General features: G+C 42.4%; 1 long non-coding RNA gene across 1 annotated transcript in view; it reads right to left on the reverse strand.

Moving 5' to 3' along the window:
• Window positions 1–315: 315 nt before the first annotated feature.
• LOC105740072 overlaps window positions 316–27,352 on the reverse strand; it is an 82,196-nt gene continuing 55,159 nt past the window's right edge. The window contains exons 2-7 of the long non-coding RNA XR_001116065.2: window positions 16,785–16,882; window positions 16,253–16,404; window positions 10,298–11,145; window positions 8,157–8,303; window positions 7,797–7,900; window positions 316–523 (exon numbers count right to left, since the gene is read on the reverse strand). This is a non-coding gene — a long non-coding RNA (uncharacterized LOC105740072). The remainder of the gene's footprint in view (window positions 524–7,796; window positions 7,901–8,156; window positions 8,304–10,297; window positions 11,146–16,252; window positions 16,405–16,784; window positions 16,883–27,352) is intronic.

The following is a 27,352-nucleotide window of genomic DNA, read 5'->3' on the forward strand; positions in this document are numbered from 1 at the left end:
AAACTGGGAGGCAGAGGTTGCAGCGAGCTGCGATTGCACCACTGCACTCCAGCCTGGGCAACAGAGCGAGAATCTGTCTAAAAAATAACAATACTTCTAGATTTAGTATTTAGCGGTTTGAGAGCCCAAGCAGCCTATAATAATAATATTACAACCACCTGTAGAGAAGTGAAACTTTACCTCTGCCTTGTTAGGTCCTGGCTGGATCTGAGAGTGAAGTTGACATAGGTAGATTATCAGGAGAAAATCATACAAATTTAATAGAGGTTTTACCTGACACATGAGCCTGAATAAGAAAATGAAGACCCAAAGAAATGGCAATACCTAAATGCTTTTATATTAGGTTGAGCAAAAAGCAGCTGTGGAAAAGTAACTAAATTATGTGGGGAGGCTGCAGGAAGATAAACATTATTTCACCATGGTCTGTTTCTATAGAATTCACTTCGCTATGGCTCCTGGCCGCAGAAGGCTTCTTTTCTCCCGGTACAGGGAAGGGCATCTTTCACATGAATGTTTTTATCTCCTGCTTTTGAGGAGAAAAGGGGAGAATGGCATGCACTTCTTGTATCGGCTGTTCTTCAAGTGTTTCTAACTCAAAATAATCCTTATGCCAAAGTGACATATTTTGGGGTGCACATTCTGGCATCCTTTACCTGTAAATGGATTATTTATTCCAGTGGTCCTCAAATTTTTACAGAACCTTGGCACCATTGTGGAGTGACTGTAATAGCACTCAGGTGTTTGAGTTTCACCCAGTATTACTAAATCAAAATCTGCCAGCAGGAAACCCAGGCACTGAGAGCCAGCCCATAATGCCAAAGGCTTTGTGGAGCCCTTGCTGTGCCCTCGGGATGCAGAATTAAGGTAGAAATGGGCCCTGTCCACAGTCTTGAAGAGGAAACACACAAGTAGGCAAATAAATTCTAGCACAGTGGGAGGGCTATGACAGCAGGAGGATGGGAAATGGGCGGAGGAAGCCAATCGCCGGTTTCACAGGGGCTGGTTCTGGCAGTCACGTCTCAGACCCGGAGGATCCTGGAAGGACTGCATTGATTAATGGGCTCCTTCACTTTCTGACTTTGAGTTCTGTTCAGCCAGCAGGGCACCCCCACAGGAGACAGAGAAGGAGCCTGGGTGTTCTCCCCGTGGCTCCTGCCACGGGGTGGCGTGTGTCAAGGGGGGCTGAGTAGGGAAGCTCCTGACAGCGGGACTCTTTCCTGGTGGCAGCACCACGGGGACAGAAGAACAGGGGGAGGCCCCAGCTTCCCTCTGGACCCTTCAGGCTAGGAGTGGTAGCGGCTCCCCACCACCTGAGCTAGTGAACTCTATACCCTGTCCATTCCTATGCAGATAGCTCCCTTATGAAACTCTCCTAACATTACCCCATCCACATGTGCCAACGATTCGCTGATTTGTACAGGAATCAATGGCTTGGAAGAAGATTCTGAAATCAATCATGGGGGGCTTAGGAACTGCTGCCCTGCCCGTGCTCTTGGTGGCACAGAGGCTGACATCATGCTGCCCATGCTCTTGGTAGCACAGAGGCTGACATCATGCAGAAAATTATGGACATTAATGAATTTAACAATAGACTCAAATGAACTGTCACTGAAGTGGAGAATTTCTGGAAGCCATAAACCAATGTGTTTTACTGATATATTCCTCTTCATGAATGTATAATAGTGATACATCATTTTTTAAAATCTTTGTCTTAATAAGTCTACCTATTTTGGTAAGTATAAAGTAAAAATCTTGGGTGATAAGAAAGCACTTTATCACAATTTAGTTGACCACCTACAGTGCTTTAATGGAACAAAGTAATGATAAATCATACAATCAATGGCATTTTAGATTCAATAAAAAATGACAATGGCTTTTGGCATGAGTTCTGCCTAGCCAGGTGTTAATACTGTGTTCCCCGCTTTCCTTCTGCAGAGCCTTGCCTACCCTTAGCTATCCTTTCATTTTCAACATTTCTGAATTACTTTATTTTACACGTGTGTCTTTTACATAGCTCAGGGTTTTGCTTTATGAGTGGCATTTGTTTGTCTTATTTCTACCAAGAATATATTTAATGATTTTCACAAATCCTTTTGTCATAGTTTCCTTTGTTGTCTCTTGGTTGACTGAAATTTATTCTCCAATGGTTTCCTAAAGGAAGAGCCCATGAGAATGGTATTTTCTATCTTAATGCATGTTTAATGATGTTTTACTGACTTTTTTTTTTTTTTCTGGAGACAGAGTCTCGCTCTGTCGCCCAGGCTGGAGTGCCTGGGGGGTGATCTCAGCTCACTGCAAACTCTGCCTCCCAGGTTCATGCCATTCTCCTGCCTCAGCCTCCCAAGTAGCTGGGACTACAGGCGCCCGCCACCCCACCTGGCTAATTTTTTGTATTTTTAGTAGAGACGGGGTTTCACCGTATTAGCCAGGATGGTCTCGATCTCCTGACCTCGTGATCCGCCCACCTCGGCCTCCCAAAATGCTGGGATTACAGGCATGAGCCACCACGCCCAGCCATTTTTTTTTTTTTTTTTTTGAGACAGAGTTTCACTCTTGTTGCCCAGGCGGGAATGCAATGGCATGATCTCAGCTCACTGCAACCTCCATCTCCCGGGTTCAAGCGATTCTCCTCCCTCAGCCTCCCTAGTAGATGGGATTACAGTTGCCTCCCACCTCGCCTGGCTAATTTTTTTGTATTTTTAGTAGAAATGGGGTTTCACCATGTTGGTCAGGCTGGTCTCAAACTCCTGACCTCAGGTGATCTAACTGCCTCAACCTTCCAAAGTGCTGGGATTACAGGTGTGAGCCACCGCGCCCAGTGTTTTACTGACATTTTTACACAAAAGGACAGTTTGCCTTCAACTTTCCTCTTTTCAGTATTTTGCTAGTGTTGCTTTGTTACCTTTTAGTTAAATTTTGCCAGGAGGAAACTAGAGGCTAATCTTTTACCTGCCTTGCAAGTAATTTTCTTTTCTTTTTTTTGTTTTTTTATGTTGTTGTTTTGGCCGTGCTGACTTCAAAACTCTTTATCTTCAAAGCACAGTGATTTTACTAGAATCCATTTCAGTGTTTACGATTCTAGTTCTGTTTTCCTAGGGCATAGTATGCCTTTCAGTATGTTGCTTGTTTCTAATTTCAGGAACATTTTTTGAATTAACATGTAAATAATCATTGTTATTTTTTCTGTAGGATTTTAATTTGTTGTGTATCACAACTCTCATCAGATTTCTGATCTCTCTCTTCTCCCTAGTCCTTTTAATTCTTCCTTTGTTCCCATTTCATTGAATTCGCTTTTCTCATCTGGCGTCTTTATCCATTTGTGCATCTTCAATTTCTATTCTTCCTAGTGCTCCTTTCGATTTCATTTTCTTTTCCTTTTTCTTAAATAATAATTCTGAGTTCTCTACGGTCATGTTTTCTCTACTGTTATTTAGTCATCATTTCCTTAAGTTCTCAAATATCTGATTTGTGATTCTCCTGCATAGAGGTTATTTATTAAGATTTTTTTTCACTTTAAAAATCTATGCTGTGGCAACATGTTTCTGGTGAGTGTTATTCCTCTACTGAAGTTTTGTTGCTTTTCTTTGATGCCCCAGCTCCTTCCTACCTGCTATTGTTTTTTTCCCCATCATTGAATGACTTAGAATTTGTGGAAATTTCGTATATAAAGGAAGGGTCAAGGGAACCCTCAGATTTTTACCGTGAAAGATTCTGCCCTCTGCTGCCATAGAAACAGTTAGATTCCTGCAAGTGTGGCCAGTTATTGTATTTCCCTCTCTCTCCTTCTTTTTTGATATCTCATTTCCTCTAACTCTTTGAGCTAAGCCAAGTTCAAGAAGGCTTCTCCCTTATACTCTGTGTCTCCATCCATTGTTACTAACAAGGAATTTAGCTGTATGTTTCAGTTCAGCTGTATGTTTCCATCATTTTCGGGAAATGTGTTTTTCCGAACTTTTCCAAAGATCTGCTACAATTTAGCTCACCTTCAGCTCTTCATTATTTTACTCTTCAATCTTGCTTGCATGCTTCTGCAAGATCTTAGCTGTTTCTAGTATCCTGTGCATACATTTTGTACTAGAGGGAATACATCTATCTCCTAGTTTTGCTCAAAATGGAGGTTTTCCTTTTACGATTTCCAAGAGGAGAAAGGGAGAGATGATGATGTATGCAGCAATGCTCATAGTGTAAATCTACTTAGAAATGTTTTAGTTTGATTTATTGGAAATATTTTCTGTGGGAATCAGCTTTTGGTTAATATACTATACAGAGATGCTCCTCGACTTACAATGGGGTTACATCCCAATAAATCCATTGTAGGTTGAAAATATGATAAGTTGAAAATGCCTTTAAAGAATAAGATGGTCAAGATGGTGAAATGCAGAAGTCCTGACTCATGTGCAATGGCCACTACTGGTTTGCAGCTTCATGCTGGGAAGTAATCTCGAGTTTCATCTCAAGAATAATTGCCTTCTTCTCATCAGAAGCAGGAAACACAGAGGAGTGTCTGTAGAAATGAAGAGATGGGAAAACATGATATCCAAAAAACTGCAGGCAACACAGTCCACTGTGCAGTATTGGCTGTTACCCTGATGGTCATGGGGCTGCGGCTGGCTGCCCCTGCCCAGCAGCAGGAGGGAATATTGGACAGCACGTCCCCAGCCCTGGAAAAGATCAAAAGTCAAAAGTGGAAGTATGGTTTCTACTGAATGTGTATCACTTTTGCAGCACCCTAAAGTCAAAAAATTAAGTCAAACCATTGTAAGTCAGGGAACATCTGTCTAGCTGTAGGACAATTCTTGAAGAACTAATTGCAGTGCTCCCAGCATGGTGCAAATATTAGGGTAACATTCAGTTTAATTAAATGTCAAATCATAGGATGGAAAATGACAGTAACTTTGTCCAAAAAGCAGATGCAGAAGCAGCATAATCCACAGAAATTTTCCATTTCATTTGCTACCCAGCGGCTCGAAGCCGTTATCTGTTAAGTATTGTTCCAGGGCTTCAGCCTCCCCAACAGATTTCTCCTGTTTTTGCTGTTGCTGCAGGGACTGGCCCCGTCTTCTGAGGGCCAGGCCTCCATGGTGGCTGCACACCTCTGCTTTAAATACTTTTACACTTGCAGAAAAGGACCTTCTTGAAGCAAAAAACACACCATCCTCTTCTGCATGGGCCAATGCTCAACATACAAATGCATGGAAAAAAATTTCCAGGAAGTGATAAACTAAGCATGGGGCAAATAAAACAACACATGACCTAATTTCATCTCTAAGTTTGCTCTTGTGTAGGAAAAGATAAGCATTTCTTTCAATGTTAAGTTGAGGTGGTATCTAATAAATCAGAATGAAAACTCGGCTTTCGTAAAAGCAGTGATTTGTCTTCAAGGAAGGGCTCTGAATACATTGTTACTACTTGAACATGCTGTCCTTCAAGGTAGGAGCTGAGGCAGGGCTCACACCTGTAATCCCAGCACTTTGGGAAGCCAAGGTGGGAGGACTGCTTGAGCCCAGGAGTTTGAGGCCAGCCTGGGCAACATAGTGAGACCTAGCCTCTACCCAAAAACAAACAAACAAACAAACAAAAAATTAGCCAGACATGGTGATGCTTGCCTGTAGTCCCAGCTACCTGAGAAGCTGAGGTGGGAGGATCACTGGAGTCCAGGAGGCAGAGGTTGCAGTGAGCCGGGATCACGCCACTGCGCTCTAGCCTGGGCAACAGAGCGACACCCTGTCTCAAACAAACAAATAAAATAAAGTAGAAGATGATATCCAAGCCATTTGTGATTTGTTCTGACCTTCCAATCTATGATTTAGGTATTGATTTAGAATGCATTTTATTCATCCCATAAAAATCTCTGCCAATTATTCTTTTTTTTTTTTTTTTTTTTTTTTTTTGAGATGGAGTCTGGCTTTGTCACCCAGGCTGGAGTGCAGTGATGTGATCTTAGCTCACTGCAATCTCCGCCTCCTGGGTTCAAGTGATTATTCTGCCTCAGTCTCCCGAGTAGCTAGCTGGGATTACAGGTGCCCACCACTACACCTGGCTATTTTTTGTATTTTAGTAAAGACACAGTTTTGCCATATTGTCCAGGCTGGTCTTGAACTCCTGACCTCAAGTGATCCTCCTGCCTCGGCCTCTCAAAGTGCTGGGATTACAGGTGTGAGCCACCACGCCCTCACAGAACAATGTATTCCTTAACTTTTTGTATGCTTTTTTTAGATTGAAAAATTTCAAAATTATAAGCACATTAAATGGTTGAAATTGGACATCAACGTTGAGCTGGAGAAAAATCAATGGTTCCTTCTGATGTGAAAGGAAGCAACAATATATAAATACAGGTCTATGTCTTCATTTCTCCTTGTAACAAAAATGGGGTATTCAGTGTTGAAAATTTGCTCAGACAATTCCCCAAACAACTACTTAAAAAGACCCAGAGGTGGCCACTTGTTCTGTGCCTACATCAGACTCCAAAAAAGGAACAAACACTTTCAGCAATGGTGATTGACCCTCCTATAAGTTTCTCTCATTTTAAAACATGGGAAAATCATCACTTCTCACTCAGTAGAAGACGTTAGGTTTAGGGCCGCGCTATGTTTATTTTATCGCTACTACGTAAGCCAACTTTGATTCTGGCCAGAACGATCAGCTTACGTTTATATCAGCTTTAACAAGATCCATAACTGTTTTCCCTCTTCACTAGCCTGGCTATATGTGGGATACAAACTTCTGTGCTTCTCACAAGGAAAAAAAAAATCCAATTTCAAAGACTCAGGTCTAACCACTCAGGTGACTTTAAAATCAAATTATTCTATAGAATTGTACAGGGTGACAGCAAATTTGTGGAATGATATGATATTGATGTGTATATGAATTTTTAGTTGGAGACTAAACTCTGTTTTAGAAATAGATCCAGTGTTTTTAGAAAATACTTAAATTTTTCCCATTGATCATATAGTTCCCTAAAGTTTTAGCTTCTTAAAAAATCTAAATGGCATTATGCTTTTAAAGAAAGCAAAGTGGAACGTTTGATTATGAAATGTAGGGAATGCTAATGTTTTATAGTTTATGTCTTCAAGAATCAGTTTCAAAGTTTTTTGTTTTTTTTTTGAGACAGAGTCTCATTCTGTCGCCCAGGCTGGAGTGTAGTGGCGCAATCTCGGCCCACTGCAAGCTCCACCTCCTGGGTTCAAGCGATTCTCCTGCCTCAGCCTCCTGAGTAGCTGGGAGTACAGGTGCCCACCACCACGTCTGGCTAATTTTTGTATTTTTAGTAGAGATGGGGTTTCATCATGTTGGCCAAGATGGTCTCGAACTCCTGACCTCATGATCTGCCCACCTCTGCCTCCCAAAGTGTTGAGATTACAGGCGTGAGCCACCGTGCCCGGCCCAGTTTCTAACATGTTTTATAACCATCATACAATTGAAACAAGGTGTAACTGGACTCATGAGGTCATGGGTCAATTTCCTGTGAGTGTGGGCTTAGACCATCCAGCTTGTTCTCTTGCTACCCACTCTTAGCATGGAAGGATGAAGCGGGTGACAATCAGCCAACGTGTGCTCAAATAGCTAGATGTTCGATATTGAGTAGAAAAATCCTTACACATCAGCTGAGTTTTTCAATGTTTACCCATATATTTTGGCATAGAATAAACTAAATCTGTGATTTTTCAGCATGTTACGGTTGTAGAGTTCATGAGCTATTATTCCACCTCGGGAATACTTTGAGAAGTAAAAGTAAATTTTATTATTGCAAAAGATGCAGTAATATGTAGTATTTTGTTTTAAAAGTCAAAACTTACTCAGCAAATGCATGGCATAGAGATGGTGAAGAGGTGATTCAGTAAAGTTTTGGTTTCAAGAAACCCTGGCCCACCTAAATAACCTCCAGGATAGCAAGGTTTATCTTAAAGATAAAAAAGGATCAAAAGGCCCTCGAGAATTAGGCAGCCACCCCCTCTGTCCCGCTCTCCCTCGTGCAAGATTATCTGCTCCCCACCTATGACTGCTCTCTCCCTTCCCTCAGAGTGGATTCTTCACCACAGCCACTTGTGCTGGCCTCACATGGTCACTTGTGCCCCACTTTATCATAGCTCACTGGCCCCCTTCCCATTTTCTCAGTCCCAGATTATGGACAGATGAATGGGATTTTCACAGTTTACCTTTTCAATGTGGCTCTGTATCCTTAACAAACCCGTGGATTCGCTGCCTGTGGCAGAATACAGACGGTTGCAAACTCTTTTCTTCTCCCATCGAAAGATGAAGTCTGATTCCCCTCTCCTTAAGACTGGCTTTGCCTTTGAGATTTGCTTGATGCATAGAATACAAGAGAAGTAACTCAGAAGAACTTCCAAGGTTAGGTCAGAAGGAGCCTTGCAACTTCTATCTGGGTCTCTGGTATAACTACACTCTTGCCCTGGGAACCATGAGCTGCCACTTTGCTAGAAAGACCTTGTGAAAAGGCTCTTGGACAACACGGATAGGAGAGGAGTCCAGCTGAGTCTTGCCTTCCGATGCCCCCGCCAAGGTGTCAGCTACAGGAGTGAAGCTATCTTGGACCCTTCAGACCAGATCAGCTATCAGCTGAATACCATCCACCATCCTGAGTCAATGCCACGTGCAGCAGCATCAGCCACAGGAGCACTACCCAAAACTCTGACCCACAGAACTATGAAATTTCATACAATAGTTGTTTTAAGCCACTAAGTTTTAGGGTAGTTTGTGATGCAGCAGCAGATGCAACGCCTCTGTTCACAGCGGCTGAGACTCAAAGGGACGCAAACCAAGCAACCTACGTCTACGCCAGCAAGGACAGTGGGTGGAAGTTTCCTTACAGAAAAGACTGCACGCCATCAGGAATCATAATTGAAATCTCTAAGTTAATTCCTATCCTAAATTTCCCTTGAGGATATAACAAGGAGAAACAGTATTAAGTTACAGCTAGACTCTGGTGGGATTTAGATTAAAAATATAAAAGTACATCTAGATGCTAGATGAGACTAGTGACGTCACGAGCCAGACTGAAACTTAATCACATTAAGAAGCAGGTAATCATATTCAAACAAGATTTGTACTTGGTAACTTAAGGATAATTACATCTCAAAGCCAAGGACTATCTTCGTCAATCTCATGTTTTCATGATCAGCTGAAGCAGAGAAATTAATACATTTTAATGATGAAACTTAGCCTACATGTATTTTGTAGATACTCACTTAAAAGTGAAAAATATTACGCAAAATCAGTTATGCGTAGACATTTTTGGAGAAAAAAACCTTAAAACTTAGAAACCAGTTACACAGTCATTATTAACTCAAAACAGATCATACTGATATATTTCTCATATTTCATGCCCTTCCTTAAAGACAATGATTTTTTCTCAAACATGAAACATTTCAGCCTTTACATATTTCTCCAGAAACCACCACGAGCATCCATATAGTGTGTTTACTGTCGGGTTTATTCTGATTTGCCTTCATAACCATTGACTCTCAGTTTAGCTTGTTGATTCACAGAAAAAAAAACCTGAATGCCACCAAGAAATTTCCATGGATTGTTAAAAAAATTAAATGTGAAAAGAAGAATCTCCGATCCTTGCTCAATGCGTTGTCTATTTTTCCCTCAGACTAATTAAGAAAAGCAGGTTAATTATAATGGATTCCAAATGTGCTAACCTCCAGTTAGTATTTTTAAAGTGTTGACTATTTTGGCCAGTCCAAGATGGCCTATTAGATTATAAGCTTCCCTGAGACCCAGAGGCCATGCGTTTCCTGTCATTGACCAGAGACGGAGAAACAGTAAATCTCTGTTCACTTTGGGGGATGTGATAACTCACATTTCAGGTGTGCTGAAGGTGCCAGTGATTGACATTTGCTATTTTTACCATCTAGCATCTGTTTATTGCTTTTTTCTTTTTCTTTTTTTTTTTTTTTTGAGACAGAGTCTCACTCTGTTGCTCAGGCTGGAGTGCAGTGGCGTGATCTCGGCTCACTGCAAGCTCTGCTTCCTGGGTTCACGCCATTCTCCTGCCTCAGCCTCCCGAGAGGCTGGGACTACAGGCGCCCGCCACCACGCCCGGCTAATTTTTTTTGCATTTTTTTTAGTAGAGACGGGTTTCACCGTGTTAGCCAGGATGGTCTCGATCTCCTGACAGGTGATCCGCCTGCCTCGGCCCCACAAAGTGCTGGGATTACAGGCGTGAGCCACTGCGCCCGGCCTGTTTATTGCGTTTTTCAAACTAGCTTCTCCTTGAGGAGAACAGCCTCCCCTATTTCATCCATCTGATTTGGGTGGACAGAAGACCCACCTCCAACTGCAAATATGAGATGTCACGGGCTTCATTTGATCAACAAATCTCAACACCTTTGCAGACAGATTTGCTTAGAAATGTCCAAATAGTCTACAGCCAAGGTGGTATGTTTTAGGGCTTCTGGATAAATAAGAGCTTTTATTCTCTGGCTTGCAGGAGCTCCTGAAAAGGAATCTCTTTCTTCTCCTGAGTGTGATGTTGGAGATCTGAAACTACAGTCACCAGTTTGCTGCCAGGTGGGAACATCATGGGCCTGCAAGGGATGCAGCTGAAAGCAGGAAAGATTAGTGACACAGACACAAGCTGGACAAAGCCTCACCTCAGGTGTACATCTGGGCTTCGCAATTTTATGAACCTATAAGTTCTCCTATTCCAAAGATGAGTTGTATTTTGGTTATGTTTTGTAGCTAAAAGATTTCTAAGTTCTTTTTCACCACAGAATCTTTGACGGATTTAGATATAAACTTCAAGCTCTATTTAGGTCAGTGATTTTTGTCTGTATTGTCCACTGATGAATCCCACTACCTTGGACACTGCCTGGCAATATTAGGTGCTCAGTAAATATCTGTTGATAAAATGTGCAAACTCAGTTCAGCCTTTAAGAAGATGAATATTGTTAATAACACATGCCTAATGAAAGAATCTGAGTACAAATTCCTAGAATACACACATAAAATTTAAAACACCTAAAAATGCTTAAATACATTTAAAAAAACAAAAAACAAAACTATAACGATTGGTGAGATTTAGCCAATAGTGTGTTGGAACTGGCTTGTCCTGGCTTTGGAGACTGAGCTGTATACATCTCTTCCTGATTCCGCATCCAGTGTCCTCATGTTGGCAGCCTGAAATTGACCAGAGGGGCATTTATACCATGGTAATCGGCAAACACTGCAAATGAGGGGTTTATTTCCTCTCCTCTGCCTCACCCTCCCAGAGAGCAAGTTCAGCATTATTTTTCCTAGAAAACCTTTTAGTGTAGTGAACACTTTCTTTTAAAAAATAAAATCTTGCAATTTCAGAGCTGGAAGGAAACTTTGAAGTTTTCAACTTCAGTATCCTAAGTTGACAGGCGAGGAATCTCTCCGTGAGCTAAGTTACGGAGGTGACAGCACACCCCGGACCCCCAATTTGCAAGATCCAAATCACACAGCCACTCCGCAAGAAAAAGCATGGAAAATAATCCAAACACATGCATCTCTAGCGAGATGCCAGGCATTTGTTGGGGGAAAATATGTCCCTCCAATTATGCGATGTCAGGGATCACTCTAGATGGGGTTTGTGTGGGTCAAATGTGGTACCAGGACCCCTAGATCCAGCCAGGCCTCTCCCAGGCTCACTGTCCTGCAGGGACTGAATACCCAGCCGCAGCCTAGTGTGCTATCTCTGCGAGATGTGTGACATGACTCGGCATTTCCCGCTCTTTCTCAGAGGTAAACTCACACTGGCCCTTGTGTGGCAGGCCAATTCTCCTTGACGATCACAGACAGGCCTCCTGATAGTCGCACAGACAGGCCTCCTGACGGTCACACAGACAGGCCTCCATGACGGTCGCACAGACAGGCCTCCATGACGGTCGCACAGACAGGCCTCCATGACGGTCACACACACAGGCCTCCTGACGGTCACACAGGCCTCCATGACGATCGCACAGACAGGCCTCCTGACGGTCGCACAGACAGGCCTCCATGACGGTCCAACAGACAGGCCTCCATGACGGTCGCACAGACAGGCCTCCATGACGGTCGCACAGACAGGCCTCCATGACGGTCGCACAGACAGGCCTCCATGACGGTCGCACAGACAGGCCTCCTGACGGTCGCACAGACAGGCCTCCATGACGGTCGCACAGACAGGCCTCCATGACGGTCGCACAGACAGGCCTCCTGAGGGTCGCACAGACAGGCCTCCATGACGGTCGAACAGACAGGCCTCCATGACGGTCGCACAGACAGGCCTCCTGAGGGTCGCACAGACAGGCCTCCTGAGGGTCGCACAGACAGGCCTCCTGAGGGTCGCACAGACAGGCCTCCATGACGGTCGCACAGACAGGCCTCCTGAGGGTCGCACAGACAGGCCTCCATGACGGTCGCACAGACAGGCCTCCATGACGGTCGCACAGACAGGCCTCCATGACGGTCGCACAGACAGGCCTCCATGACGGTCGCACAGACAGGCCTCCATGACGGTCGCACAGACAGGCCTCCATGACGGTCGCACAGACAGGCCTCCTGACGGTCGCACAGACAGGCCTCCATGACGGTCGCACAGACAGGCCTCCATGACGGTCGCACAGACAGGCCTCCATGACGGTCGCACAGACGGGCCTCCATGACGGTCGCACAGACGGGCCTCCTGAGGTCGCACAGACGGGCCTCCATGACGGTCGCACAGACGGGCCTCCATGACGGTCGCACAGACGGGCCCCTGACGGTCGCACAGACGGCCTCCATGACGGTCACACAGACAGGCCTCCTGACAATCACACAGACAGGCCTCCTGACAATCACACAGACAGTCCTCCTGACGGTCGCACAGACAGGCCTCCATGACGGTCACACAGACAGGCCTCCTGAGGGTCACACAGACAGGCCTCCTGAGGGTCACACAGACAGGCCTCCATGACGGTCGCACAGACAGGCCTCCTGACGGTCGCACAGACAGGCCTCCTGACGGTCCAGACAGGCCTCCGTGACGGTCACAGAGACAGGCCTCCGTGACGGTCGCACAGACAGGCCTCCGTGACGGTCGCACAGACAGGCCTCCTGACGGTCGCACAGACAGGCCTCCTGACGGTCACAGAGACAGGCCTCCTGACGGTCACAGAGACAGGCCTCCTGACGGTCACACAGACAGGCCTGCAGAGCGCTGCAGTTACACAGACAGATTTCCACAGCACAGCCGTCACGTGGAGCAATTAGTTAAACCTAGGGAAAGCAGTGCCCAGACATCAAAGCTAGAAATGAAACATACGGTCAGTAGGAGCCTTACATGGGCTTCTCCCTAACCTGGAGCAAGCTGAAATAATAGACAGTTTCACATTCCTAGTGCTGGGACCCGTCTCGGGTCCACAAAATCGGAGATGAGTCAAGGTAACAGAGGCAGCTGTTTGACTAGATTCACTGGAGGGCCTAGGGCAGCAATCCGGGCCAAGCTGTAAAGGAGATGAAGTAGAAATGATCACTCCGGTGCCACAGTAGACGGGCCTTGAAGGCACTGGGGCCTCACAGCTCAGTCGGACTTAGGAAGCATTTCTTTGCTCAATTGGACTTAGGAAGCATTTCTTTGCTCAATCGGACTTAGGAAGCATTTCTTTCCTTCTGACCTTCTAGTTGAAACAAAATTCGTTACCAATAGACTGAGGCAATGCTATACTGCATGCGGGCACATAACCCCAACCTATATCAGCACTAAGAAAATTGTAACACTTTGAGTTGGTCTGGTGGAATTATCTCTGGCCTTCTCCCTGTATCCGGTTACAGCAATAAATTCCCTTCTTTCCTAGTTTGTCCGCTTCTTATTACTGGGCCCCGAAACACAGCAAGAACCGGCTTGGTTCCGCGAACACTTGTGCACCAGAATCGAAGGTAAGGCAACAAAAAACCTTGATCTTTATTATATTCTGTGAGCCAAGAATAATGACCATTTGGGCTTTTTCTGGGAAATAAAATCAATGAACACACATAAGAAGAGATGGAGAAAATTATCTCAAATTTATGACAAAAAAAAAAAAAAATCTCGTTTTCCCACACCTGAAGATGATAAAACAAGGCATTAAAGTAAGCACAGACTGATGATCCTGGTGTAATGCAGGCTGCGTCTCTTGGTTTTCCCTGTAAGGTGCCCTGCCAGCTCCCAGCTAGGACTCCAGGCATCCTCCACACTCCTCCCTGCCCCAGGCACGGTTTCCTTGATGCTGCAAGGAGCACGTGGAAGGAATAAGGGCACTGCGGTTCACTGCCGTCCCAGAAAAGCTGCTGTCCCTGTTGCTGACATCTAAGAGTAGTCTGGCACTGGCTGGGAGTGGTGGCTCACTCCTGTAATCCTAGCACTTTGGGAGGCCAAGGCAGGTGGATTGCCTGAGCTCAGGAGTTCAATACCAGCCTAGGCAAAACGGTTAAACCCTGTCTCTATTAAAAGACAAAAAAAAATTAGCTGGGTGGCATGCGCCTGTAATCCCAGTTACTTGGGAGGCTGAGGCAGGAGAATTGCTTGAGCCTGGGAGGCAAAGGTTGCAGTGAGCCGAGGTTGAGCCATTGCACATTGCACTCCAGCAGCCTGGGCAACAGGCTCAAAAAAAACAAAAAAGAGTAGTCTGGCACAGTTGAAAAAGCAGTGTAACACTGACTATGTCAACTTTGTGTGGATAAATCAGGTGTTATTTTCTTTACAGGATTTTCTATTTTTTTGAGGCGGAGTCTCGCTCTGTCGCCCAGGCTGGAGTGCAGTGGCGCAATCTCGGCTCACTGCGAGCTCCGCCTCTTGGGTTCACGCCATTCTCCTGCCTCAGCCTCCTGAGTGGCTGGGACTACAGGCGCCCGCCACCACGCCTGGCTATTTTTTTTGTATTTTAGTAGAGACGGGGTTTCACCGTGTTAGCCAGGATGGTCTCGATCTCCTGACCTCGTGATCCGCCCTTTTACCCATACTTAGTTTTTGTGTTTTCCTTCCAGAGGAAAAAAGAAACCAATGCCAATCTAAAAACATGTGGAGTTTCTACAGTCAGTCTATGTTTTCTTGGCGGATCGATTGATCAGTAAGAACTCTGCACTTAGCATGACCTAGGTAATGACATTATTTCCATCATTATTGCATTTTCCCTATTTGGATAATCAATTAAGTCAACAGTATTTAGAATTTTGCTGCTCAGACTGAGTTACTGGAAAAACAAAAATAAGCCAGTGAAAATACAGACCCCAGATCAGAGGCCCAGTCGGGATCAGGCCGTGGCTGACGGAGTGGAGTGGAAGCCGCAAGAACAGGGAGAGGCTCCTGCGCTGGCCCAGGGAAGTGTGCTCTGGCAGGTGCTGCGTCTCTCCTTCGCTCAGACACCCTATGGTTGAATGCCTGGAACAACTGTCTTCTTCTTTTTCTTTTCTTTTCTTTTTAGAAGGAGTTTCACTCTTGTTACTCAGGCTGGAGTGCAATGGCGCGATCTTAGCTCACTGCAACCTCCGCCTCCCGGGTTCAAGCGATTCTCTAGCCTCTCTCTCCCGAGTAGCTGGGATTACAGGCATGCACCACCACGCCTGGCTAATTTTGTATCTTTTTTTTTTTTCAGTTGAGACGCGGTTTCTTCATGTTGGTCAGGCTGGTCTCGAGCACCCGACCTCAGGTGATCCGCCCGTCTAGGCCTCCCAAAGTGCTGGGATTACAGATGTGAGCCACCACGCACGGCCTTTTTTTTTTTTTTTTTTTTTTAGATGGAGTTTTGCTCTTGTCGCCCAGGCTGGAGTGCAGTGACACAATCTCTGCTCACCACAACCTCCACCTCCCAGGTTCAAGTGATTCTCCTGTCTCAGCCTCCTGAGTAGCTGGGATTACAGGCGCCACCATGCCCAGCTAATTTATTTATTTATTTATTGTATTTTTAGTAGAGATGGGGTTTCACCATGTTGGCCAGGCTCGAGCTCCTGTCCACAGGTGATCCACCTGCCTTGATATTTAAAAAATATCTACTGTAAAAATGTGCTTAGTGAGGAAAACATATGCATGCTGGCTAGAGAGAATTGAAATAGGCTGTGCATCAATTACTCAAGTTAGTCCAGAAACTGTTCTACAAGTGAGCACTGGACTTGGAGAAGCCCACGCCAGCCCTTGACATCCGAGTTACTATAGGAAAACTGCCTGCCTCCCAGGGCTCTTGTTTTCTAATCTTGAAATGAGGAATTGGAGTAAGAAACTCTAATACCCATTTGTATTGTAACATTTATTGGTTCTGAATGTTCTTACCTCCTTGTAGTGCTGAGCCAGTTTCTGCAGATAATCTAATATGCATATTTCCATCAGCCGCAAAAGGCAGGTCTGCTGGAAGAGGGGAGGAAGGACAGGCGCTGATCGAGTAACTCTCCAAGGAGAGTCCTTCAGATATTCTGGCTACTTAACTTAGAAAATTAATATTAAGTATCATTAGCACTGGCATGATTGTTCAAATGACATTATCAATTTCTAATACATAGATCAACAACTCATGCATGGATTCAGCAGTTATTCAGTAGGTGTCAAATGGTCTCTCTGTGTTCAAATATTTGAAGTCTAGTGGTGGGGGTACTATTTAAGACATCATAAGACAGTACTGCATTAATAGCAAATAAGCTGGTTAGATCAGGGAGGAGGAGAGTTCATCTGGACGTGCGTATTTCATAAGGTCCCGAAGGGGAGGGCGGCACTGATACTTGGTCTTAGAGAATGTATGTGGCTTGAACAAGTGGGGGAGTGTTCAAAGGACATTCCCTGGGGGCTGAGATAGCGAAGGCGGACAAACCTTCTCGAGGAAGAGTGTGCCTGCCAATCTGAACACAGTAGAAGCTTCCTCTGGGCCAGTGCAATGGCAGTGTGGGAAGGGAGCCTCGGCACCCACTTCTGGAGACAGGACATGTCAAGCTAAACTGTCAGTGATGACCCACCCATAACTATCATCATACTTCCCAATGCTGTGCACACACAGCATTACCCACGCACAACTATCACACTTCCTAACGCCGCACACACGGCATTACCCACCCATAACCATCATACTTCCTTACGCCGCACACACATGGCATTACCCACCCATAACCATCATACTTCCTAATGTCATGCACACATGGTATTACCCACCCATAACCACCGTACTTCCTAACAATGTGAACACACGGCATTACCCACCCATAACCATCATACTTCCCAATGCACTGCACACACAGCACAACTGCAAGTGTTCCCACCTAGTTTCAGTATCATTTTAAACATTTTCTAGTTCGACTTGGTCATAAAAATAAAGTTTAGAAATCTCTACTTTGTGCCCTTTTTGTAGAAAAGAAATAAAGCATTTCTAAATGTTAACACAGTGGGCTGGGTCCAATATATTAAACATGGAAACGTTCATGAATAGTAGATACACAGCAATCTTCCCAGCTATGATTCCTGGAGACTTTTTGGACTGAATTCAGACCCAGCATTCTAGACAAAGGAGGGGAAAGAAAGTATGAATGGACAAAAGGCCAAGCTAAGAAGGCTGCAAAGCTTTTTTAATTCAAATTGTAAGAAATAATTTGTTTCAACAGAATGAAGGATAAAAACCATATGATCATTTCAATTGATGCTGAAAAAACATTTGATAAAATTCAACATCATAACAAGATAAAAACCCTCAAAGAACTGGGTATAGAAGGAACGTAACTCAACATAATAAAAGCCATATACAACAGACCCACATTAGTATCATACTGAATGGGGAAAAACTGAAAGCCTTTCCTCTAAGATCTGGAACATGACAAGGATGACCACTTTCACCACTGTTATTCAACATAGTACTAGAAGTCCTAGCTAGCGCAATCAGAGTAGAGAAAGATGTAAAGGACATACAAATTGGAAAGGAAGAAGTCAAATTATCCTTGTTTGCTGATGATGTAATTTTATATTTAGAAAAACCTAAAGACCCACAAGAAGACTATTAGAACTGATAAATTCAGTAAAGTTGCAGGATACAAAATCAACATATAAAAATCAGTAGCATTTCTATATGCCAACAGTGATAATGTGAAAAAGAAATGTAGAAAGTGATCCCATTTACAATAGCCACACATAAAATTAAATACTTAGGAATTAACCAAAGAAGCAAAAGATCTCTGTAATGAAAACAGTAAAACACTGATGAAGGAAATTGAAGAGGACACCAAAAAATAGAAAAATATTCCATGTACATGGATTGGAAGAATTAAAATTGTTAAAAATGTTCATACTATCCAAAGCAATCTACAGATTCAATGCAATCCCTATCAAAATACCAATGATGTTTTTCACAGAAATAGAAAAAGCAATCCTAAAATTTATATGGAACCACAAAAGGTCTAGAATAGCCAAAGCTATCCTAAGCAAAAAGAACAAAACTAGAGAAATCACATTATCTCACTTCAAATTATACTACAGAGCTATAGTAACCAAAACAGCGTAGTACTGGCATAAAAATGGACACATAGACCAATGGAACAGAAGAGAGAACCCAGAAATAAATCCACACACCTACAGTGAACTCATTTTTTACAAAGGTGCCAAGAACATACACTGGGGAAAAGACAGTCTCTTCAATAAATGGTGCCAGGAAAACTGGATGTCAATATGCAAAAGAATGAAACTAGACCCCTATCTCTCACCATACACAAAAATCAAATAAAAAGAAATTAAATAATTAAATCTAAGACCTCAAACTATGAAACTATTATAAGAAAACACTGGGGGAAAATCTCCAGGACATTGAATCTCCAGGTCTGAGCAAAGACTTCTTGAGTAATACCCCACAAGCACAGTAAACCAAAGCAAAAATGGACAAACGGAATCACATTAAGTTAAAAGGCTTCTGCACAGCAAACGATATAATCAACAAAGTATAAGAGACAATCCACAGAATGGGAGAAAATATTAGCAAACAACCCCTCTGACAAGAGATTAATGACCAGAATATATAAAGAGCTCAAACAACTCTACAGGAAAAAAAATCTAATAATCTAATCAAAAAATGGGCAAAAGATTTGAATAGACATTTCTCAAAAGAAGACATACAAATGGCAAACAAGCATATGAAAAGGTGCTCAACATCACTGATCATTAGAGAAGAGCAAATCAAAACTACAGTGAGATGTCATCGAATCCCAGTTAAAATGGCTTATATCCGAAAGACAGGTAATAATAAATGCTGATAAGGTTGCGGAGAAAAGGGAACCCTTGTACACTGTTGGTGGGAATGTAAATTAATACAACCACTATGCAGAACAGTTTGGAGGTTCCTCAAAAAACTAAAAGTTGAGCTATCATATGAGCCTGCAATCAATCCCACTGCTGGGAATGTGCCCAAAACAAAGGAAATCAGTATTGTAGAGATATCTGTACTCCTATGTTCGTTGCAGCACAGTTTGCAATAGCTAAGATTTGGAAGCAACCTATGTGTCCATCAACAGATGAATGGATAAAGAAAATGTGGTACATATACACAATGGAGTACTATTCAGCCATAAAAAAGGAATGAGATCCAGTCATTTGCAACAACATAGACGTAACTGGAGATCATTGTGTTAAGTGAAATAAGCCAGGAATAGAAAGACAGACATCACATGTTCTCACTTACTTGTGGGATCTAGAAATCAAATCAATTGAACTTATGGACCTAGAGAATAGAAGGATGGTTACCAGACGCTGGGAAAGGTAATGGGGGATTGACCAGACATAGGGATAGTTAACAGGCACAAAAAAATAGAAAGAATGAATAAGAGCTACTATTTGATAGCATAATAGGGTGACTATAGTTAATAATAACTTAATTATATATTTTAAAATAACTTAAAGAATGTAATTAGATTGCTTGTAAATCAAAGGATAAATGCTTAAGAAGATAAATACCCCTTCTCCATGATATGCTGATTTCACATTGCATGCCTGTATCACAAGATCTCATGCACCCCATAAATACATACACCTACTATGTATCCACAAATTAAAAAAAAATAGTTTGTGGATTAAAAACAAAATGGAACCCTAGAAATGTGTAACAGTAGCTGTTTTACAGACAGGAATACTAAAGTAGAATACCTCTGCAGTAGGTAGAATACCCAAAAATGTTGAAGTTAATGAGAAAAGCAATGGGGAAACAGCAGACACTGTCTCTTCCCCAGCTCCTGGGCTAGAAGTAGAATTCTCTATTGCTTTTATGATCGTGAACTACGTTTGTAGAGTGCTTTGTAGTCTAAAACTTACCTATAATGTGAATTAATTCTTGCAACAAGACTATGTGGTCTGATTCTCACTTTATAAGTGAAAAAACTTAATCTGGTCAGAAAGTGGTAGTCGAGGCAAGACTTGAACCAAGCTTTCTGGAAGGGATGGAACATGCAGCACAGAGCATTGCTATTTTCCTCTCATTTTGCAAGCTCTTGTGGGCTATTCTGCTCTGTGGAATTCCACTGTGGGACACAGGGAGGGTGAATTTGATGTTCTGGAGTAGTGTGACTCTCAACTGGTTTGGTGTAAGGACACCTAAAACCAAACGATTTCAAAGGCCTTCTAGTTAAAGATAGTGCAGAAAGAGGTTGTTTCCTTTTTAAAAATCTTTGTATCCCCAACCATTAAAGAAAGAATGGATGAAAGGCAAACTCATCAATGAAAAGGGACCAATGCAATCCTGAACCTGCCTTTTGAAGGATACCCTTCATAGGCTCGGAAATCTGAACGCGGGGGATGCTGATGGTCAACATAATCTCTTCAGAGCCCAGTAAACACATTCCCCAAAGGCCATTGCTGAAAGTGAGCCCCAGGGGGAAGCAGGGTGAAATAATGAGGGAATCAGTGATCTCCAGACCTCAGCACTAAGGAGGTGTGGCTAAGAGCTATTATAGCAAAGCGGGTACACCTCCTGAGTGTTGAAAGGGAGGGGAAGGCTGGACACAGTGGCTCATGACAGTAATCTCAGCACTTTGGGAGGCTGAGGCAGGAGGATCACTTGAGCCCAGGAAGTCGAGGCTGCAGTGAGCTGAGATGACACCACTGCACTCCAGCCTGGGCAACAAAGTAAGACCCTGTCTCTGAAAACAAAAACATAAACAAAAACAAACCACAACCAGAAAAAAGAAAGAAAAGGAGAAATAAGTTACCAATAGAAAAGAAATGACAGATTTACTAAAAGTATTTTGGAGATGGCAAATCCAAACAGAACTGCTTCACATCACTTCCTCTCCCTTACTCCCCTCCCCTCTGTCCCTGCCTTTGTTATTCCCATTTTTGTTTAGTTAATAATTTATCCAGTACCTGCATGATAAATAATTAAAACGAATAATGAAAATGAACCAACATGGAATCTACTGCAGAGGTTTTTTTTTTTTTTTTTTTTTTTTTTTTTTTGAGACGGAGTCTCGCTCTGGCACCCAGGCACCCAGGCTGGAGTGCAGTGGCGCGATCTCAACTCACTGCAAGCTCCGCCTCCCGGGTTCACGCCGTTCTCCTGGCTCAGCCTCTCCGACTAGCTGGGACTACAGGCCCCCGCCACCACGCCCAGCTAATTTTTTGTATTTTTAGTAGAGACGGGTTTTAATTGAAAAAAGAATAAAAGCAAAAGGCAGATGAAAAAAATACGATGCAAGATAAATTAACCAAGGAAACAGAAGAATTCTAATAGCTCTTTCCTTTCAGAGACAACTCTTCCCCTCCAACCCTATGAATTCACAAAGCCAAGGGCTTAAATATATATTAAAATATAGTAGAAGATTATCTAGCAGGCCCTTTGGAAACAAAGAAAATAGAAGATTTTAAAAAATAATAGAAGTTTAAATGAACTGACAGAACTCCAATAATAAAGGAAAGCAAAATATAAAAACTTTATAAAGATAAAAAGCAACATAAATAACAAAATAGAATTTAAAAACTAAAATATGAGGAAACAGTTAGCTGTAATGAAGTCATATAGAATAAAATGTAAAAGAAAAACTACAAAAATAATTAGTAATAAATGTGAAACGAAGAGTTCAAATATATTTTGAGTGATGTTCCTGAAAAATAAAGCATTTTTTTTCAAAAATGGAATAAAAAAAAGGATTACATAAGCATCCAGATACAGAAAACAAGTCAGGTTCTTGAGGGAAAAGATCTGGGTAGCCTCAAAAACGTGCACAGTAAGACTAAGTGCCAGAAGGCAGGTCAGCAATGTCTAGAGTTTATAATCATGAATTCTATAGTCAGTTTAGCTTCCTTACAGTTACAAAGAGAACAGACATTTTTAAACATTAAAAGCTGAAGGAAGATAATGATAGTTATTGCTGTGTAACTAAACATCCTAAATGTGGTGTCCTTAGAAACCCCAACTTTTATTTTGCTCATGAATCAGACCTGGCTGGCTGGGATAACTCACTTCTGCTTTACTCAGCATCAGCTGAAGAAGCCTGGAGCTAGGGGCTGGGTCATCCGGAGGCTCCCTTACTCCAGCCTGGGCAACAGAGCGAGACTCCGTCTCAAAAAAAAAATTATGAATTTTATAGCCAGTTTAGTTTCCTTACATTGTTTTATGTTTACCATAAAACATAAAACATTTTTTTCTTTTGAGATGGAGTTTCACTCTTGTTGCCCAGGCTGGAGTGCAATGGTGTGATGTCAGCTCACTGCAACCTATGCTTCCTGGGTTCAAATGATTCTTCCACCTCAGCCTCCCGAGTAGCTGGGATTACAGGTGCACACCACCATGCCCAGCTAATTTTGTATTTTTAGTAGAGATGGGGTTTCTCCATGTTGGTCAGGCTGGTCTGGAACTCCTGACCTCAGGTAATCCGCCCACCTCGGCCTCCCAAAGTGCTGGGATTACAGGCGTAAGCCACCGCGCCCGGCCTATCAAGTCTTTTATACTATACTTACACCTTGTAGCCCACACCCACTCTCAGTGGACATCACACTCAAATTCACAGAGAAAACAGAGACCCTCAGATAGATGCACCCTTGACCCTCCTCCATTATATTTAGAATCTTGGCTGAAAGTGGCAATGATGAGGGTGAGGAACAAAGGTCCATGCCCCCTCCAGACCGTGCTGTAAACCACCTCTGCTGCTTCTCAGAGTGGGTGCTATTGGCATTTTGGATAGGGCAATTTTCTTGTTAGATTTTCCCACACATGGTAATACTTTTAGCATCTCTATCCCTAGAACAACATAAACCATTAGCAAGTCAAGTCATTGAAATATGCAGTACATATCCTGAGATATTCATAAAAGCCCCTCAAGGATTGGGACTTGGTTGAGATTTTCAGACCGGTAAACCCTTCGTGTTACAGATGAAGAAACCGAGGTCCAGAGCACTCAAATCGGGTTCCCAGGAGCGTGGTTTAATAGCACTGGGACTGGCAGCCAGGTGTACTGGTGTTATGCCCCAGGATCCTTCCACTAGGCGACAGGCTGTGCTCAACTCCACAGCTGAAACTGTTTATGTTAAAAATTACACTCAAGCTGTAATGGATGTCAAAATAATTCAAAATAATACCTGATCCAATGAAAATGAGCAAACCTTTATAATAATAAGCAAATAAATAAATATGTCTGTAAGGAGAGGTGTGCATGAATTAAATATTAATTTCAAATAAATATTCTAAAAATGTCTATAGTAATGTTTTCTCCTCAAATAGAAAAACTTATACCGGTTAATAAGCACACTATATCCACTCTGATGCTTTTAAATGTTAAAAAATATCATATTCAGTAAAAAATGTTTTCTTTAAAGAATTCCTTATTGCTCTTTCTGCACCACTTATCAAATATCTTATTTTTTTGTATTTTATTTTAAGGTATAGTTGAGTTATTTATCTGAATAGATAAAGTAATATTGAATCTTCTACTCTTGTTAGTAACCTAATTCTTCAATTTCTCTAATTTTTCTTGAAGGGTGTGTCATCAAAGTGACTATCATTTTAGCTAAATACATCGTCATATATGAGCAAAATTGCATATTGATGGAATTGCTGAAATTTCTTTTACTTTATTTGACATATTTTACACTAAAAAAAATCAATGCAACTGATAGGACTTCTTCTTAAATTGCCTATTTTAAAAAATGTATTACCCCTACAATTGTAAGTAATTTGGAAACCCTGGTACAACCTAGACATGTTTTTGAGTTTGATTCTGAGTGGACAGCTGTAGGAGGGAGAATTACTGAGTCACAAAATGAAACAGATCACAGCACTGATTGGGCCCTACTTCTTATCAAAAGAGGCTCTTCATACACTTAACTCAGCAAGTCACTGCTGAGCACTGGAAATCGTGGAGCTAGGTCCATCCTCACTCCCCTCCCTGTCCCAAATGGGAGGAGGAAATGCCCAAACTACTTTCTTTCCAAACCTGAGCCGTCTTTGTGTCGCCTCCATCACATGATCAGATTTTTTGTGTGCTCACTGTACTCGTTCTTCCCCCTTTTTCTATCACGGATACATCCCAGCCTTTTACATCAGAAATGTGCTCAGTTTTTTTCCCTCCCCAGTCTTCTACTACCCTTTGCTTTCATTTATTCCTTAAACGACATCCCTTTTCTTTTCCCTCATTCATTAACAACATTTTGAGAAAGTCCAACATGAACTTCAAAGCCCAACTGATTACAAACGCTTCCCTCTCTCAATGCTTCCCTGGTCACCATTCAGAATCGGTGCGCCACCAAGAAAACTATCTTTTAGACAGTTGTTACTGAGGGATTGTTTTTGAAGTTAGTAAAATAAAATATACTCCCTGGTTCTCCTGATAATCACGGAAATCATTTGCTATAAAGCCATTTCAATAGAGCAATAATAGAAAAACAAACTTCAGGAAGGAATAATGAGCTCTGAGAGGACCCAGGAACATTAGGGGTAGGAAGATGAGTTTAAACTGTGCCTCGAGGACAAATAAGGATGTTGCTGATGGTACCAAAGGTGGGGAGAAGAGGACAACAAGACAAACAGCATGAGCAAAGGCATTCAAATACGACATCCATGACTCACTCAATGTATTTAAAGATAAAATAGTTAAATGTATTTTGCAGGTGTTACATGGTCCTTAATGAGTTTTCAAATCCTTCAGTATATAATCTGCAGGCTTATCTGGTTTTCATTTACACACTGTCTCTGTAATTCTGTCAGATTTGCCTCAAGTGACTTTACCACGGAAGAGGGCCTGGAGGGAAGCACATAGCACAGGTTGCAGGACAGCTTCATGGCTCTTGGCTAGTTCAAGGATGTATGAGTGGCAGAATTCCATATATTTATTCTCATCCTAACATACTGCATGGAAGCAAGATTGTAAAGAAGGAACACTTGCCTACCTTTAAATACAAAAGGTGATCAATATTTACCAAAAAGAATCCTGCAGTTGTTGTGAACAACCAAATTCATGTAGAACAGTTTGCAATAACAGCTATTAAGAAAACAATTGGTCTGTTATTCAGACCAGAACTCCTGTTGCTCTTTAGAAGATGATAAATGCATGACCCTTTAAATGTATGTGCGAAAAATAAATCTTTTAGAAGACTTTCAAAAATACTTCTAATTTAGAGTTTCTGATCAGCCTCTCAACTTTCATTCCTTCATAATTCGCTCATCCATAATAATATTTATTAGAACCTACCTCTGTATAAGGCCCTTTCTAAGAGTCAGGGATGAAGTGGGGAATAAGGTAGACCAGGTCCCTGCCCTCAGAGCAACCATATTCTAGGGAAGCAAAAAAGATTTGCTTTTCAAGCACTCCAAGATTGCTAATTATTTTCCTGGCTTCCCACTTGGTTGTTGAGAAACCAAACCAAACTTGGTCTTGGCGTACATTCTTTCTATTCTTTAAAGATTTCTTACATTAGCAAAACACATTCGCTAAAGCAAATAATTTTTCTTGGTTAAGTGACTTGGTTATTCTTATCAAAGATATAGAGACCTTCCTTCAATAAACTATAAACATTTTCAACAAGCAACTAATCAGAGTTTATGGTGAGTTTTTTCCAAATATGCACAACTTATAGTAGCAAAATATTTGCAAACTCAGTAATTATAAGTTAAACCATAATGATGATGACATATTTTGAAACATTTCTTTGTTTAGTACCTTGAATACGCCACAGACTATCCTAAAAGAAAAAAAGTGAAGATTCAAAAGCAGTGAGAGAAAATTTCCCTGTACAGTACACAAAGTTTTACTTCAGTGGGGTTGGTGTTTTTCTCCAGGAGGCATCTACCAGCACAACTTTGATCCCTTCACCAACAATATCCTAAAATTCAACCCTTTTATGGTTACAATACTGCCTTTCCAAAGTCATGCCAGCTGGATCTAGCATACAGTTTTTGGCACAATTTATTTCCTTCCCTCCCTCCCTCCCTCCCTCCCTTCCTTCCTTCCTTCCTTCCGCCTGCCCCCTCCCTCCCTCCCTTCCTCTCTCTCTCTCCCTTTTTCTCTCTTCTTTCTTTCTTTCTTTCTTTTCTTTCTTTCTTTCTTTCTTTCTTTTCTTTCTCTCTCTCTCTTTCTTTCTTTCTTTTCTGAGACGGAGTTTTGCTCTTGTTGCCCAGGCTGGAGTGCAATAGTGTGATCTTGGCTCACCGAAACCTCCGCCTCCCGGGTTCAAGTGATTCTCCTGCCTCAGCCTCCCGAGTAGCTGGGATTACAGGCATGCATCACCACGCCCAGCTAATTTTGCATTTTTAGTAAAGATGGGGTTTCTCCACGTTGGCCAGGCTGGTCTCGAACTCCCGACCTCAGGTGATCTGCCCGCCTCGGCCTCCCAAAGTGCTGGGATTACAGGCGTGAGCTACCGCCCTGGCCTCTCTATTTTTAACTGTGCAACAAAAGATATTCCACAAGAAGGTAACTTCAGTTCCAGTTGTTTGTTCTGTGAGAACTTGGTCTACAGATAGGGTTGGTAAATTGTTAAAAGTGTGTGGTATTTTTAGTCATTTCCCAATTTGCTAAATTACAAAGGACGAGCTTTTTGACAGATTACTGAGTGGCCAATCTGATTGATAAGAAGCTCGAAGACAAGTCTGATCCTCCATTACACATTTTTAATCTTCGAGGCCAGAGGGTTAGTCTTTTCTTTAATTTCTTTTTAAATTAATTTTATTAATCTGTTGCAGATGTTCTTTTGATATATCCACGTTGGTCAAGGAAGATGGACATGAAAGCTAATGTCTTGGTACAAGATTATGTCTAAAGCCCACAACTGAAAATCAGACAGGCTAAACTTCACATTTACTGCATACACCTTGGTATCACTCCTCCTCAAAACTACCATCTCACTACTTACAGACATTCCAGCTTCAGAATCCACGCCTTATACAAGGTGACTGCCACCTCCTGCTCTCTCAAAATACTTCCCCACTTT

This window comes from Nomascus leucogenys, chromosome 7b (assembly GCF_006542625.1).
Source record: "Nomascus leucogenys isolate Asia chromosome 7b, Asia_NLE_v1, whole genome shotgun sequence".
In the NCBI taxonomy this organism is placed as follows: Eukaryota; Metazoa; Chordata; class Mammalia; order Primates; family Hylobatidae; genus Nomascus; species Nomascus leucogenys.